Raw genomic sequence first — 6078 nt, forward strand, 5'->3', positions numbered from 1 at the left:
CAACCATGAATACTCACATGGACCAGGTTCAAATACAGAAAGACTAACCTTATATTTCTTGTACCGTATGCATCTGTACAACAAGCCTTACAACTTCGCTTTCTGTTAAATCCACGTATCTGTTACTGACAATAAAGCATCCCTGGAATTTTTCTTTTATTTCCTATGTTCTTCATGGTTTGATCTTCCCCCAAACCTGCCTCCTTCTTGTCTCCATCCCAGAGGAAATGTTAGCAGACAGCGTGTAAAGCAGACCACTTTTGGATGTTTCCATTTTTTCTTTCCCAGGCAAAAAGGAAAAAAAAAGCACTTGTGGCCCCTTGCCTTTTATTAGAGTATAATTCTCCCTGTGTACATTTCAAAGTCAACTGCATTATAATAGCAAGACATCTACTTTCATTCTTCTCTCTCCACTTTTTTTTTAAAGTTCATTTTAAGGTGATTAACCCACTTTATAGGCTCATCTTTTTTGGACAGGCAAAGACCCACCATTAGATCATCTGGTTCATTCTTGTACCTAGTGCCAAAACTGCCCCCACAATGCATTTGCCAGTGATAATCTTGGTTCATTTAAAATGTTTCAAGCACTAGCATTTATAATAATCCCTTGGGGTATGATACAGAGTAAGAGGCTTCATTTAGGAAAATTCTCTTCTTTTCCCATATCTTCCTTTCCAAGATATACTTAACCCCTACATAAAAAATTATAAATAGATACATTTAGTAATATTTTGACTTCGTTACTACTTTAAGAATTTTCTTATTCTAGGACTTGAAATTAAATAGACTCCCTTCTATAAATGCTCTTGAAATTAGAGCTTTTCTGTCTTACATGCAGCTACCCTGCTTTTCTCTCTTGCTTTGCTATTTACTTTTATTTTTTATTTAACATCTGTGGAACCATGGTAGGAGCTAAAGTGTCAAATATATCCAATACTATTTTTTTCATTATTTTTCACCTACTTACATAAAAATTGTCCCACACGATAAAGTTAAAAGCACCAAAATGAGATCCTTAATTTTAGTTCTTTCTCTGTAGTGTGTTGGCTCTACCAAAACTATCCTAAGCTACTTCTTCAAGATTCAGCTTGGTTCTTGTGTCCTTTATGAAGTTTTGCCTTGCTAGTTAGACCTTATTAATGTCTTCCTTGTCTGCATTTCTTACATAATTCTAACTTTGGCAGATTGTGTTGTTGCTTGCAATTTCCGTGCATGCTTATGCTATAAGGTGAAGTATACTGGAATTTGGGGACTTTGTCTTGTCTACTCTGTCAATGAACAGTATAGTCAACTAACATAATAAATGTGCTGGATAAGTAGGTGGATTGATTTTTTAGTTCCATTATGTTTTCTTCTTACAACTTGATCACATTTCACATGACTGGCTTAAAAAACTTAAGTAATCTACCACTGTTATTCAACATAGTTTTGGAAGTCTTAGCCTCTGCAATCAGACAACACAAAGAAATAAAAAGCATCCAGATCGGCCAGGAGGAGGTCAAACTTTCACTCCTCGCAGATGACATGATACTCTATACGGAAAACCCAAAAGATTCCACCAAAAAACTACTATAACTGATTCATGAATTCAGCAAAGTCGCAGGATATAAAATCAATGCACAGAAATCGGTTGCATTCCTATACACCAACAATGAAGCAACAGAAAGAGAAATCAAGGAATCGATCCCATTTACAGTTGCACCAAAAACCATAAAATACCTAGGAACAAATCTAACCAAAGAGGTGAAAAATCTATACACTGAAAACTATAGAAAGCTGATGAAAGAAATTGAAGAAGACACAAAGAAATGGAAAAAGATTCCATGCTCTTGGATAGGAAGAACAAATATTGTTAAAATGTTGATAGTACCCAAAGCAATCTACATATTCAGCGTGATCCCTATCAAAGTAACACCAGCATTCTTCACAGAGCTAGAACAAATAATCCTAAAATTTGTATGGAACCAGAAAAGACCCTGAATAGCCAAAGCAATCTTGAAAAAGAAAACCAAAGCAGGAGGCATCACAATCCCAGACTTCAAGCTATACTACAAAGCTGTAATCAAGACAGTATGGTACTGGCAGAAGAACAGACACTCATATCAATGGAATAGAATAGAGAACCCAGAAATAGACCCACAAACATATGGCCAACTCATCTTTGACAAAGCAGGAAAGAATATCTAATGGAATAAAGACAGTCTATTCAGCAAGTGGTGCTGGGAAAACTGGACAGCGACATGCAGAAGAAGGAACCTGGGCCACTTTCTTACACCATACACAAAAATAAACTCAAAGTGGATGAAGGACCTCAATGTAAGACAGGAAGCCCTCGAAATCCTCGAGGATCTTGCCTCTTTGATCTTGCCCGCAGCAATTTCTTACTCAACACGTCTCAGGAGGCAAGGGAAACAAAAGCAAAAATGAACTACTGGGGCCTCATCAAAATAAAAAGCTTCTGCACAGTGAAGGAAACAATCAGCAAAACTAAAAGGCAACTGACAGAATGGGAGAAGATATTTGCAAATGACATATCTGATAAAGGGTTAGTATCCAAAATCTATAAAGAACTTATCCAACTCAACACCCAAAAAACAAATAATCCAGTGAAGAAATGGGCAAAAGACATGAAGAGACACTTCTCCAAAGAAGACATCCAGATGGCCAACAGACACATGAAAAAATGCTCAACATCACTCATCATCAGAGAAATACAAATCAAAACCACAATGAGATACCACCTTCCACCTGTCAGAATGGCTAACATTAACAACTCAGGCAACAACAGATGTTGGCAAGGATGCGGAGGAAAAGGATCTCTTTTGCGTTGTTGGTGGCAATGCAAGCTGGTGCAGCCACTCTTGAAAACAGTATGGAGGTTTCTCAAAAAACTAAAAATAGAACTACCCTATGACCCAGCAATTGCACTACTAGGCATTTATCCAAGGGATACAGGTATGCTGTTTTGAAGGGACACATGCATCCCCATGTTTATAGCAGCACTATCAACAATAGCCAAAGTATGGAAAGAGCCCAAATGCTCATCGATGGATGAATGGATAAAGAAAATATGATAGACACACACACACACACACACACACACACACACACACACACACACACACACAATGGAATATTACTCGGCAATCAAAAAGAATGAAATCTTGCCATTTGCAACTATGTGGATGGAACTAGAGGGTATTATGCTAAGTGAAATTAGTCAGTCAGAGAAAGACACAAATCATATGACTTCACTCATATGAGGACTTTAAGAGACAAAACAGATGTACATAAGGGAAGGGAAACAAAAATAATATAAAAACAGGGAGGGGGACAAAACAAAAGAGACTTATAAATATGGAGACAAAAACTGAGGGTTGCTGGAGGGGTTGTGGGAGGAGGAATGGGCTAAATGGGTAAGGAGCATTAAGGAATCTACTGAAATCATTGCTTCACTATATACTAACTAATTTGGATGTAAATTTAAAAAAATAAAAAATAAAGTTAAAAAAAGAAAAAAAACCCTTAGTAATCTAATTGTTAATCCAATTTAATATACTTAGATTTATAGTAAAATACTTAAGAAGTTGTGACCTCATGATTTGAAATCCCCTTCTGGTAAGTTTTGGTTTATCTCCTCAGTTTTCTTTGTAAGAAATTTTAAACTTGACACATGATTTTCCTATTTAATTCATATAAATTTAGTTATGTACTGTGTTAAACTTGTGCACAAAAATTGTCGAATGTGCTTTTCTAGATGCTGAGCTGAGTTTCCATGAATTGTGGGAAACTTACTCAGACTCTTTCAAAAAAATCCTGTCCAGTGATTTCATTGAAATTCAGGATTATTCTCTTGGTTACATTTCAATTCATAGAATCGATGAGGCTATTGTCTTTCTCTCTTCCTGGCCCTGCCTGCTGTCTGATGGAGATTGTGTGTGTGTGTGTGTGTGTGTGTGTGTGTGTGTGAGTGTGTGCATGCGCGCACATGCATGTGTGAGTGTGTGTTAAGCAGGAACCTACTTCCATGACTGGCTACACATTGGTGGTGTCTGGTCTCACAGACTTATCACTTCTGTTTGGTCTGCGTTTGCTTTCCTGCTGTTGTTTACTGTTTGTGTCTCCATATGCTAGGATCTCTCAAGTGGATGATGATTTTCAAAACAGTCTCCATCAGGTGGTCATTAAGTGGTCTGGGAGCTTCCTCTGGCACCCCTGCATGGTTTCCTGATATGGGTTAGGTTAACTCCCATTGATGCATCATTCCTTATCCCCCCAACCTTAAAAACTAGGCTGCCTACCACTCTTCTGAGGGGATTGCTGGTGTGTTGTTGGCTTATTCTCAGTAAATTCTGGACCCATAAGAGATGCACAGATTCCCCTACATCAAATTTGACTATGGGAGAAACTGTTGGGAGGTATTTTAGAATACAGCTCCCCTGGTTCCTTGGAGCCCCAAACTTCATAGGAGACACACTTGTGCCTACTTCTCTCTGAATCCCACACCTCTTACCTAGCTTCAGAAGTGGGGGGTAGAGATGATCATTGGTAACAGGGAGAAATCCTTCACACTTCTGACACTCTTCTAAAAGTTCCCTGACTCCTCTCCTGTATGTTTTATATCTCCTCTAAAAGCAGGGGGAAGCCCCATTTTATGGGTTTTCATACCTCTCCTAAACCTCTCATTGTGTTGTATGAAACCAACATTTTATACTCTAGTGCCATTACCCCCAGCAGCTTATGCAGGGCAGTCGTTGGGAAGGAAAATAGAAGATGCGATGTCAGGTATCCCACTTAGTGTGCTAAAAGCAATCCTATTCCGTTTGAATTTTGTTTTCTTTTTAAATTTCTTTTTTCTTTTTTTTTAAGTGTGTGTATGTATGTATGTATGTATTTACTTACTTATTGAGAGACAGAGAGAGAGAGAGAGAGTAAGAGCATGAGCTGGGGAGGGGCAGAGAGAAAAGGAGACACAGAACCTGAAGCAGGCTCTAGGCTCTGAGTTGTCAGCACAGAGCCCGCCGCAGGGCTCAGACTCATGAAGTGTGAGATCACGACCTGAGCTGAAGTTGGATGCTCAACCAACCAAGCCACCCAGGCACCTAAAATTTATATTATTTTTCTTAAATGTTTATTTATTTCTGAGACAGGGAGTGGGGGAAGAGCAGAGAGAGAGGGAGGCAGAGGATCCTGAGTGGGCTCTGTGCTGACAACAGGGAGCCCGATGTAGGGCTCAAACTCAAGAGTGACATCATGACCTGAGCTGAAGTCAGATGCTTAACTGACTGAGCCACCCAGGTGCCCCTCCATGTGAATTTTGTAATGCTTAGTCTTCAACAGGTGGCTGCTCAATCACTCTGGGCAATGCAAGACAAGAAATTTGAGATGAGTGACTCTCCTCAGTGGGGTGAATGCCATTCTGTGACAATCAGTTTTCTTGACAATGTCCTGTTTCATAAAATTCTCCCTTTTCATTCTGTGATCTCTACTATCTACTTCCTGAGGGCCATCACGGACAAGAATATAACTACCAAGTGGGACTGAAGGGCTCTCTTCTAGAAGTTTTGTGGAAATGAAAGCTGTACTACTCCCAAGACAACCCTATTTCTATCATTCTGAAGAGACCCCAAATGCTCTCAAACTCCAGATTGCTTCATCTTCCACCATTTTTGGGGTCTGAGGAAGGGGGAGGTACAAGGATTTTTTTTCTGGTAGCAACAGGCCCATGGGTGGTGTTTGCTGTGACTATTGGAGAAATTTATTCCAACTGAGCAGAATGACAATCAACTAGCAGTGAGAATGTGTTATGAATTTTGAACAATAAAGACTTACTCTACTTGCTTTCAATAATAAAAGGAGTTTATTGATTCATCTGTTTATTCATTTATTAATTTTTTCTTCAAATATTCTTTGGGCACCTGGCATAGAATTGCATGCTGGGAATGTAGAGATATAAATAACTGATGAGGACCCCATCAAAATATGAAATAAATGTGGTTTTCTCTATGTGGTTGGTTAAGAGTGATTTTTATTTTCTTCTAGTTTCCAGAGTTTCTAAAATGAAGAGATTACTTTTAC

At 38.7% G+C, this 6078-nt stretch overlaps 1 long non-coding RNA gene across 1 annotated transcript in view; it reads right to left on the reverse strand.

The window, feature by feature from the left end:
- LOC147581031 (uncharacterized) overlaps positions 1 to 5282 on the reverse strand; it is a 372192-nt gene extending 366910 nt beyond the window's left edge. Inside the window, exon 1 of the long non-coding RNA XR_015251326.1 lies at positions 5251 to 5282. This is a non-coding gene — a long non-coding RNA (uncharacterized LOC147581031). The remainder of the gene's footprint in view (positions 1 to 5250) is intronic.
- Between the last annotated feature and the right edge of the window lie 796 nt (positions 5283 to 6078).

This window comes from Puma concolor, chromosome B2 (genome assembly GCF_028749965.1).
Source record: "Puma concolor isolate L17-30 chromosome B2, mPumCon1.1.hap2, whole genome shotgun sequence".
In the NCBI taxonomy this organism is placed as follows: Eukaryota; Metazoa; Chordata; class Mammalia; order Carnivora; family Felidae; genus Puma; species Puma concolor.